At 46.8% G+C, this 12,018-nt stretch overlaps 1 protein-coding gene across 1 annotated transcript in view; it reads left to right on the top strand.

Moving 5' to 3' along the window:
- Positions 1-12,018, top strand: part of ol-gb1 (guanine nucleotide-binding protein beta subunit) — a 33,842-nt gene that overhangs the window by 1,307 nt on the left and 20,517 nt on the right. The window lies entirely within an intron of this gene.

Genomic DNA, 12,018 nt, shown 5'->3' with positions numbered 1-12,018 from the left:
ACCCGTGGTTGACATTCCTGCGCGAAAATGCAGACTGAGCCGGTCCGGTTGTTCTCCGTTATGTTGCGCAGTGCGCTCAAAGCTGCACCGGGAACACCGGGAGCGCATTTTGTCCGTGTTTGCACACACACCGGCCGGCCTGGACGGTAACGTCTCCTTTTAACAAAGCGGGCGAGAGGATCTAATTGGATTTTCGTAACCTGTTTATCTCGATCACGGGGCCGTTTGCGTTCACAGTTGCGGCCCGCGCGGCTCCACACTTGTTTTAAGAAGGCGGGCACGCGCAAGCCACGATAGAGCACGAGGCCGGCGCGAGCTCATCCTCACAGGCTGTAGCAGCTACTTGGAGGGTTTTCATGGAGGATCGGAGGCCTGCGCCGCCGCCAGTCGTCCCTTCGCCCAGAAACGAGCGGCTCTTCTGGAAACATTAGTTCCTTAAAGAAACACATTTGTTGGAATTCATGTCTGCCCCCTCCCTCCCTCCGTCCCTCTATCTGCCGCCTCCAATGAAGGAGTTCCTGTATTCGGGCCAGTGCAGCTGCAATGAACAAGATGGCGTTCAGAGGCCTGTTCATCAGCAGCTGCTGAGCAGCAGAGCCGGGACGCCAGCTAACCTGGATGCTGCTCGATGCCGTTTGACTTCATAGCTCATGTTTTTGGCTGCTGCGGTTGCTTGTCAGGGTTATAAAGTATGCACCCCCCTAGAACCAGAACAGCAGATGCTGCTGATGTTGAAGCACTAATCAAATCTTAAAATCCATCCTCTGTTCAGCTGGAAAATATATTTTTTTTATCCAAAATCACCTGATAGTTGAACTTTGTAGTAAACATTGTACTACATTGTACTGTAGCGATTCATTTTAACGATTCCATTCAAATCATAACTTGTGGTTGCTGATCCGATTAGGTTTGAACGGTCCGATCCTCTGTCCTAAATGGATCCAGATCCTCTGTCCTAGAGTGGATCCAGATCCTCTGACCTAAATGGATCCAGATCCTCTGTCCTAAAGTGGATCCAGATCCTCTGACCTAAATGGATCCAGATCCTCTGTCCTAAAGTGGATCCAGATCCTCTGTCCTAAAGTGGATCCAGATCCTCTGTCCTAAATGGATCCAGATCCTCTGTCCTAAAGTGGATCCAGATCCTCTGACCTTAATGGATCCAGATCCTCTGTCCTAAAGTGGATCCAGATCCTCTGTCCTAAAGTGGATCCAGATCCTCTGTCCTAAAGTGGATCCAGATCCTCTGTCCTAAATGGATCCAGATCCTCTGTCCTAAAGTGGATCCAGATCCTCTGACCTAAAGTGGACCCAGATCCTCTGTCCTAAAGTGGATCCAGATCCTCTGTCCTAAAGTGGATCCAGATCCTCTGACCTAAAGTGGACCCAGATCCTCTGTCCTAAAGTGGACACTGGATGGTCACATGACTTTATTCAAAGTCTGTCCACACATTGGACTGGAATGATGGACTGATCCGTGTTGATGACATCACACGTGTGTTGTTGCTGTGACGTGTGTCGGTTTTACCTTGAAGTCAAATAAACCTGCTGTACCTCAATCCAGATGGTATTTTCCAATATCAATTATAATCGATTGGTTTCATTGTGACACGATTTTATGAGATCAGATTCTATTCAGCCTCAGACAGATCGATCTGGTTGGAATAATTAAACTGTTATAGCCCTAAAATAGACCATTATTTTTGATGCAAGGAATCACCCCCCCCCCCCCCCCAAATTTACCATTAACTGTGTTCATTAAAATATATTTCTTTTTTAGTCAGTATCTGTAAAAATATGTGATGAATTTAGACTACTGGGAATTGCCCAGGTGGCAGCAAAGTTGATCCAGTTTTTCTTCCTTTCTCTTTCATAACTGACTGAAACCATGAAGTACCAAATGTTGTAATTCGTTGTAATTTTGTCAATTTCCATGCGGGAACCTCCCAAATGGATAAATAAAGTTGTCTATCTATCTATCTAATTCCTCAGGATACCACTCCACGGGTGTTAGGAGAAACCTTTCATCCACTCCCATGTTATTTTTCCATCCGAAACAGACGTTTGTACAACCCATGGTCAAAACTCATTTTAAGAAACTGCTTTAGATTTTATTCATGGCTGTCTGTTTTGATCGCAATAGCACTCAAATGTACATAGTTTCTTGATTGGCAGGTGGGTGGACCGGTACAGCTTCATGCTTTGAATTGTTTTGGCCAATTACCAGTTTCCTTTGTTGAAGTGGGGGGTGTAAACTCTGGCCCATCCCACCTTAGACTACATTTTTGCTGTGCATATTTTAACGTTATGCCTGAGATTCTGTCCAGTCTATTTGTCTGATAGTTTCAGTTCGATTCTCCTCCCAGTTTGGCCGTTTGAACACTTCAAACATACACTGTGTGTGTTTGTCAATCTCCTATTCTTTTTGGACAGTATACAAAAATGCAATTATTTTTCAAATGGAAAAAAAAGATTATACATGTTGTGTGAAAGTATTTTTTAATCTGTGTATAAAATATATTTTTGGGAGATATATTTATCTTACAGTTAATGTTGAATGATTATTGTAAATCTGCTTTGGTGGAAAGTCCAACTGTTCTAGAGGGTTCCTAGACTTGAACATGACAAAAATAATTCTGAATTTGGGTCAGGATCTGTGTGAGAATGCATCTGTAGTCTTGACGTACTCAGCAAAGCAGAGGAACTGGCGTATAGGCCGAGGTTTTAGACCATCTAACCTAAGCATTCTACAGGGGTAAAAAAAGACTCATCAATAATGTGTGGATGACATGAAGCACGACCATGTTAATATCTGTTTACAGTATACAAGCCACCACTGCTATTTAGTGTATGGTGGTGTTTCATACTCATGCTAATAGCAAACCAAAGTATAAACGGAGCAAAGACTCCTCTTTTGGGGTCCATGTTGACATACCGGTAATCAATACTATAAATCAGTCTCCAACCTTTCTATGCCACAAACTGAATTTAATTTATGATAAATTCACTGACAGCCTCTACAAAACTGACATTGGCATTGTCTTCTTTTTTTTTTCTTAAAGCTTCTAAGTTCCCTTAAATTTTAAGGGAACATTTAAAGGAATTTCAGTTTTTCACATCAAAATAGTCTTAAACTAAATCTAGTGTAAAAGACTGTAAAAAAATATCTGTAGATATTGTAAAAGGAAACAAAGTGGCAATCTGTGTCACATGGATGAAGTTTGGATATAAGGAGACAGACAGTCGTTTGTAAATTATGCTTCCTACTAGTGTGCAAAAAAAATCCTTTATGACCTGAAGATTTTGCACATCTTTACTGTCAATGAGATATTGCCAGAAGTCTGAAATCCTAACATTTTTGTTAGGCTGGTTTAGGGCTGGACGATAGAACGATAATTGAATAACTGCGATACAACTTTTTCTGGATAGAAGAATGAGTCTGTCTTTTATTTTGGAGGATCCAAAACTAATTATTGCCAGTTGTGAGCATTTTCTCCTCTTTGGCGAGGGAAAGGGTTAAAGGGTTATTTGCCACATGGAGAGTAAAACGTGAGACGCTAATGCTTTGATGATATGCTAACAAGCTGTTCCGTGTGCCGCCTATGTGTAAACATGGACCGGCCTAAAGACGGACAGTATTTTTATGGACCTGCCTTTAAGACGGGGCGGATAAATAAAACAAGATTTATTCATGGGACATAAATACAAACAGTATTTCATAAATATAACAACAGAATTGAATCCACAGTTTTAGCAGTGTCTTTGTAGCATCACAGAGCCGGTGTTGCACCAAAATCTGTCAGATGTACTGAATCCTCCCGCCTCCTTCCTCATGAGACCTGCTGATTTAATGTCAATGTATAATAGCAATTACCATCAACATTCAACTGTTTTCAGGCTGTTTTTGTTATGATTTAATATAAAATGGAAGCAGAAATAAATCTCGTTTTCTCAGAATGTTTGAAATTGACTTTACAGTTAGATAACAATAAAGACGTGTTCAAACCATTTAATAATTGCTTTTTATACAGTTACGTTTTCTTTAACAAATTCAGAAGGTAAAATGTATTTCTGTATAAAATTGTGCTATAATTTGGCCGGTAGAAATGACGTTTGTCTGTCAACTTGGCCGGTGACTCAGAAATTAAGTTTGGGCCCCTGTGTGGAGGTTTAGTTATTTAAAATCCAACAAAAAAACAGTAACCTGCAAATTATGCAGAAGACATGTTCCTTCTAAAACTAGAAATGCCACCAACCTTTTTATCAGAGCCACCAAGCATGTTCAACCTCAGACTGAAAGAAACGAGGATTGTCCTGCAAAAAAAGGTCCGACCTGCACAGCCGCCTGAACTACCGCTAGAAAGCTTTTGCTTTTATCGTGTTCCCTCAATGCATCTGTTATGTTTGAAGTACAATAGGAAATAAATATTGAAATCTGAACAACCTGCTGATTAGGCCTGCGCAATAAATCGCAAATTTATCTCATTGCAATATTAAGCTGTGCAATGTGCAGATGGCGAAAATCGCAATAAATGGTTACTTTAAATGTGCTAAAACAATCTCACGGCAGCTTGAAGTATTTAACAAATCAAAAAATCCATTTATGCATTTGACCAACCGGATGGATCCCTTTGATGCTAGATGTTCGGCTCCTATGTAGACGAGGGTCATTTGTGTTATGATTAAGTTATGTTGACTCTTATTAAAGAAGAATGTTGCAGTGAAATGGAAAAGATGTTTTTGGTTGTTTTGCAATGTCACAACATTTATCAGTAGTTCTGATCTGAGTCTCAAATTTCCAAACAAAAACTAGCGTAAGGCTATATCAGGATATTGTTTTTCATATTGGGCGATAATGATATATGTCACAATTTAATCCAAATAACTATATCTGGCAAATTTGATCGCTTTAAGGCTCACAATAGAAATGTGTCATCATCAGCAGTAGGGCAGAATGATGTGAGGAAAACTTGCGATTTCCAATATTAGTGATCAATGCTGCGATGATGACATAACTTGCGATAAAAGAACAAATAGGAAAACGACCAAAAACATAATTTCCATTTCACTGCAGTTTAAATTAAACAAGAGTCAATATAACTTAAATCATACTCCAAATGAAACTAGTCTACATGGGAGGCGACCATCTAACAAAGGACTCCATCCAATTGGTCAAGTGCATACAGGGATTCATTTGATTCGCTTCAAGCTGCCATAAGATTGTCTTTGCACATTTAAAGTAACCATTTATTTCAATTTTCAGAAACTTTTGCGATGTGCACATTACACATGATAACGATAAATTTATGATTTATTGTGCAGGTCTACTTGTGAGCATTAATTTCTGACCCTGTACATAGCAGACCCACTAGGGCCATCGGGATGGACGATGATTTCGTGGGGGGGAGTATTTTTAAATGTTCGTTAATATATAATTATTATTCGTTATTTTACTTTATTACTTTAATTTTATTTCCCAACTAATGACTCATCCTCGATGATCCAGTATAAGCTCAGAGAAGTGACTTTAACAAAAAATAACAAAATAGAAAAGAAGTAGTCGGTCCTGCACCTGATTACTCAAGTGGACCGGTTGAGCGCGGACTTACAGCTTTGTGTTTGAGGGGAAGGGAGGATGCTTCGTTACGTGTGCCCTATGTGTGGGAGATTTAGGACTGCCATCCGTCCTGCAGCTGTAGGGGAACGAGCTACCGGACTCAGGAGAACCGGGTCTCCCGGTAAAAGTGTGTGTCCGGGCAGAGCTCGGACCGTCAGCTCACACAGCGGCTTTGGGGCGGTGTGTGAGCTGTTCAAAGCAGAAATGTGGCTCAGTTTTTAGAAACTGTTCAAACAATCACGTGGATTTGCGTTTCCAGTCGTGTCCCGACAAAATAAAGGCTGATGTTATTCCACATATTTATGTGCAGCCAAGATGCAGATTGCCGCATTTCTGCATGGATTTATGTCCATCAAAGGCTAAATGTTGTTAGCCCGTGTTAGCCTCTCCTAGCCCTGCCTTCTTCCAGCTCCGTTCTTCCACAGAAAAAGCACGGATTAAAATGAAAATGATGAGCGAACAGGCGCTTCATAATAACATTAATAAAAGCACGTTTAGAAGATCATCTCGTTTATTACGGAGCTGCCAGATATCTATGTATGTAGCCTCTCAGTGGAACTCGTTTCCTCTTCCAGTATTTCCAACACTACTGTGCATGTGTGAATGATTTATTCTGACCTAAAGTGGGACCATGTGCACGTTTGTTATAATCGGTAAAAGTTTTTCTGGGCCCATGAACACGGTTGGATTCTAATCCGACCATTGATCCCATCAAGATATTTTGCACATGTAACCACGGCTTATGGCAGGGGTCGGGAACCTATGGCTCGCGAGCCATATATGGCTCTTTTGATGGTCACATGTGGCTCGCAGACAAATCCTTAATTATACTTTTTTTTTTTCATTAGACCAGTCCTTCTCGGGCGCGATGCAATGCCAAAGGCGCGCAGTAGTAGCGGTGCTTGGAGAAAAAACTATCAGTTTACTGTTATCTATTATTTCACAGAGTTTGTACCACCCGGAAACCTTTGAATTGCCTCCCTGAGGAAGAGCGCGCAGTTTTGGGGACGGGATGTGTGAGGAAGAAAGCAGAGGGGGTGGGGGGGGACCGGCAGCAGGTGAATCGCGCAGAGATGGTAAAAACGTAAACCTGCTGCCCGTCACTCCTGCAGCGTGGGTGTGTGTGTTTGGTTCCATGTCTGTCTCACATCTAAAGAACATTCAGACCTACGATCACGTTTAAAGTCTCAACGCCTGCATGAAGCAGAAACTCACCACGGATCAACCAGACTAGACCATCAGCAGAACAACTACCATGAGAAATACTCATCATTTATTAGCAACAGTATAACAATGTTATTAAAAAGAATCCACAGACTTATTGGACTTTAAAAATGTTGAAATTACATCAAATGCACACATTCATTTGTATATTTAGTTTTAAACATATTGTCGCGGACTGAGTTTAACTTGGCTGTTGGGCCGCTTTAAAAGTTCTGGAGTTCATGGAACGCATCGTTCAAGCAGTGATCTGATTGGCCCTCAGTTCTGTCACTCAGCCTGTTGTTAGGGAGTTTGGACCAATGGGGTTCAGCTATGGGCCGAATAAGGAAATGGGAGGGCTGGAGCAGGACGGGGGAATATAAAGTTGGGAGAAGCGCTCTCGTCTCGGCGGGAGAGATTCAGGAGTTGCTGAATTGATTGTACGGCGTTTGTTGTGGTCTGCAGTAACCAGAATAAAGAACCCTAAAAGAGGTTAAGTCTCCGTGCCTTAGTGTGGGAAAGGGACACTACATTATTGTATGGCTCTTTCGAAATTACATTTAAAAATATGTGGCGTTTATGGCTCTCCTGGCCAAAAAGGTTCCCGACCCCTGGCTTATGGTGTCGACTCTCAGCGTGGTGGGGGCGTGGCTTCACCATGGTGTCGTCCATCGTGAGGCCAGTCAGCCATCACATCGTCCATCGGCACAACCCTAATACCCACTTAGTCGTATTTCTGCCTTGTTAATTTTTTTCATCTGCGTTTCCTCCATATACCCCTCTGCTGTGTTGATTGCAATAAATGTATCTAAGAAGCATTTAAATCTCTCTGGATACTTCCAGACTATTAACTGTATGACATTGCCACTGTCTGAAGTAGCACCACAGAAGTACTCTGGTATACCTGCAATACTGGCATCAGACATTTAATGTTTTGGATTTTTGGCTCTGTCTCTTACTGACGGGGACAGAAAAGTGAATTCAAAAAACTTTTTAGTATTTATTTTGAATGGAATATTTAGTTCAATTTGAAGGATTTAACATGTGAGGAAAGTAGTAGATTTGAAGTGATTTAGAAAACAACGTTAGGTTGACAAACCTCTGATATGATTGCATGCTCACTCTTCAGTTGATTACTTCTTGCTGTTTCTGGCCAACAGTTCCCTTTTGTAGGCATTTGTATAATTTACTGGCCGTGCGTTTCTTTTCTTTGCTTTTTCCTCTCGGGTTTGCTGATTCATAATAAAAAATTCTTTCAATTTTGACAGGAGTGTTCCATTAAATGATCCATTTTCAGTCTTGTACAGTGTTGGGGGTAATGAATTACTGTAATTTAATTACTTTTGTCAGTAAGAGAGTAACGTAACAAATTACAGTTAAATTTTGGTAAATAAATTGCACATACTAGATGACCGAAACCCTCAATACTCTGTTACTCATAATTTGGGGCAGTGAAACCATCAGCGATTAATAAAACAAATTCATTTGTGTAAACAGTTGTCTCTGACATTTTCTCTTGGGGGGAAAAAAACAATAAAAAACAAACAGTTATGATGCATGCATACACGCATTTACGCTAATGCAGAGTTGGAGATTTGTCACCGTGAGATGAGATCGGTAATATGGTCATGGAGGAATTCATAAAGGCATTCAGCAACTGGAGATATTCAAATGATTTCCTATTAGTTGAACATAAAGGCCAAAACATTTCAGTTAAGAGCATGCGTTGTCCTGGAGATGAACTGCTTGGCACTGCCCCAGTGTCAATGAGCAACCTGTCTATACGTTAGGCTACCAAACAAGGTAGCTCACATGACAGACTGATTCAAAGTAACTGAATGAATCCAGTAGCGAGTCGGAACCAGGCGAGAATCTTGTCCCTGGAGCGAGTCGGAACCAGGCGAGCTGCTCATCCCTGGAGCGAGTCGGAACCAGGCGAGAATCTTGTCCCTGGAGCGAGTCGGAACCAGGCGAGCTGCTCGTCCCTGGAGCGAGTCGGAACCAGGCGAGCTGCTCGTCCCTGGAGCGAGTCGGAACCAGGCGAGCTGCTCGTCCCTGGAGCGAGTCGGAACCAGGCGAGAATCTCGTCCCTGAAGCGAGTCGGAACCAGGCGAGCTGCTCGTCCCTGGAGCGGGTCGGAACCAGGCGAGAATCTCGTCCCTGGAGCGAGTCGGAACCAGGCGAGAATCTCGTCCCTGGAGCGAGTCGGAACCAGGCGAACTGCTCGTCCCTGGAGCGAGTCGGAACCAAGCGAGCTGCTCGTCCCTGGAGCGAGTCGGAACCAAGCGAGAATCTCGTCCCTGGAGCGAGTCGGAACCAGGCGAGAATCTCGTCCCTGGAGCGAGTCGGAACCAGGCGAGAATCTCGTCCCTGAAGCGAGTCGGAACCAGGCGAGAATCTCGTCCCTGGAGCGAGTCGGAACCAGGCGAGCTGCTCGTCCCTGGAGCGAGTCGGAACCAGACGAGCTACTCGTCCCTGGAGCGAGTCGGAACCAGGCGAGCTGCTCGTCCCTGGAGCGAGTCGGAACCAGGCGAGCTGCTCGTCCCTGGAGCGGGTCGGAGCCAGGCGAGCTGCTCGTCCCTGGAGCGAGTCGGAACCAGGCGAGCTGCTCGTCCCTGGAGCGAGTCGGAACCAGGCGAGCTGCTCGTCCCTGGAGCGAGTCGGAACCAGGCGAGCTGCTCGTCCCTGGAGCGAGTCGGAACCAAGCGAGAATCTCGTCCCTGGAGCGAGTCGGAACCAGGCGAGCTGCTCGTCCCTGGAGCGAGTCGGAACCAGGCGAGCTGCTCGTCCCTGGAGCGGGTCGGAACCAGGCGAGCTGCTCGTCCCTGGAGCGGGTCGGAACCAGGCGAGCTGCTCGTCCCTGGAGCGAGTCGGAACCAGGCGAGAATCTCGTCCCTGAAGCGAGTCGGAACCAGGCGAGCTGCTCATCCCTGGAGCGGGTCGGAACCAGGCGAGAATCTCGTCCCTGGAGCGAGTCGGAACCAGGCGAGAATCTCGTCCCTGGAGCGAGTCGGAACCAGGCGAGAATCTCGTCCCTGGAGCGAGTCGGAACCAGGCGAGAATCTCGTCCCTGAAGCGAGTCGTAACTAAGCGAGCTGCTCGTCCCTGGAGCGAGTCGGAACCAGGCGAGAATCTCGTCCCTGGAGCGAGTCGGAACCAGGCGAGAATCTCGTCCCTGAAGCAAGTCGGAACCAGGCGAGCTGCTCGTCCCTGGAGCGGGTCGGAACCAGGCGAGCTGCTCGTCCCTGGAGCGGGTCGGAACCAAGCGAGCTGCTCGTCCCTGGAGCGAGTCGGAACCAGGCGAGCTGCTCGTCCCTGGAGCGAGTCGGAACCAGGCGAGCTGCTCGTCCCTGGAGCGGGTCGGAACCAAGCGAGCTGCTCGTCCCTGGAGCGAGTCGGAACCAGGCGAGAATCTCGTCCCTGGAGCGAGTCGGAACCAGGCGAGAATCTCGTCCCTGGAGCGAGTCGGAACCAGGCGAGAACCTCGTCCCTGGAGCGAGTCGGAACCAGGCGAGAATCTCGTCCCTGGAGCGAGTCGGAACCAGGCGAGCTGCTCGTCCCTGGAGCGGGTCGGAACCAGGCGAGCTGCTCGTCCCTGGAGCGAGTCGGAACCAGGCGAGCTGCTCGTCCCTGGAGCGGGTCGGAACCAAGCGAGCTGCTCGTCCCTGGAGCGAGTCGGAACCAGGCGAGCTGCTCGTCCCTGGAGCGGGTCGGAACCAAGCGAGCTGCTCGTCCCTGGAGCAAGTCGGAACCAGGCGAGAATCTCGTCCCTGGAGCGAGTCGGAACCAGGCGAGAATCTCGTCCCTGAAGCGAGTCGGAACCAGGCGAGCTGCTCGTCCCTGGAGCGAGTCGGAACCAGGCGAGAATCTCGTCCCTGAAGCAAGTCGGAACCAGGCGAGTTGCTCGTCCCTGTAGCGAGTCGGAACCAGGCGAGAATCTCGTCCCTGGAGCGGGTCGGAACCAGGCGAGCTGCTCGTCCCTGGAGCGAGTCGGAACCAGGCGAGAATCTCGTCCCTGAAGCAAGTCGGAACCAGGCGAGTTGCTCGTCCCTGGAGCGAGTCGGAACCAGGCGAGAATCTCGTCCCTGGAGCGAGTCGGAACCAGGCGAGAATCTCGTCCCTGAAGCGAGTCGGAACCAGGCGAGAATCTCGTCCCTGGAGCGAGTCGGAACCAGGCGAGAATCTCGTCCCTGGAGCAAGTCGGAACCAGGCGAGAATCTCGTCCCTGGAGCGAGTCGGAACCAGGCGAGAATCTCGTCCCTGAAGCGAGTCGGAACCAGGCGAGCTGCTCGTCCCTGGAGCGAGTCGGAACCAGGCGAGAATCTCGTCCCTGAAGCAAGTCGGAACCAGGCGAGTTGCTCGTCCCTGTAGCGAGTCGGAACCAGGCGAGAATCTCGTCCCTGGAGCGGGTCGGAACCAGGCGAGCTGCTCGTCCCTGGAGCGAGTCGGAACCAGGCGAGAATCTCGTCCCTGAAGCAAGTCGGAACCAGGCGAGTTGCTCGTCCCTGGAGCGAGTCGGAACCAGGCGAGAATCTCGTCCCTGGAGCGAGTCGGAACCAGGCGAGAATCTCGTCCCTGAAGCGAGTCGGAACCAGGCGAGAATCTCGTCCCTGGAGCGAGTCGGAACCAGGCGAGAATCTCGTCCCTGGAGCGAGTCGGAACCAAGCGAGCTGCTCGTCCCTGGAGCGAGTCGGAACCAGGCGAGTGGCTCCTCTGTGCTGACGACTACGGTCGGCAAGCAGTAAACGGGAAAGGTTCATAAATATATATTTTTTAAATGCCAACAGGTTGAGCGTTCTATCTAAATGTAGACACTTTCTCAGTAAGGTTGTATGTGACTATTGACCTGCGTCATCACCACCACTCCCGCCGGCGTGTGATCCCAACAATGTTCCGACCCAGGCAGGACAACGATGGAGAATCTGAAGTACTGGCAGATTTGTCTGCTTTCAGCGACTTTACCCGTACGATTAATATGTAACCAGGAATTTGCAAACAACAACGTCTCAAATGTGGCGAGACATCCCAGAATAAACATGCAGCTTTGGCCCCAAAAACATCCTGACAGAAATCTATCGGAGAAGCGGCTTAACTGCAGGTTCATTACGACATATTTGCCAGTTTTGTGGACTCTCTGGAAATGGTTCTCATCAGAACCCATTAAATGACAGAGGATGCAAAAAAATGAACATGTCTTC

This window comes from Oryzias latipes, chromosome 7, assembly GCF_002234675.1.
Source record: "Oryzias latipes chromosome 7, ASM223467v1".
Lineage (NCBI taxonomy): Eukaryota > Metazoa > Chordata > Actinopteri > Beloniformes > Adrianichthyidae > Oryzias > Oryzias latipes.
This window is presented reverse-complemented; position numbering and strand designations above follow the sequence as displayed.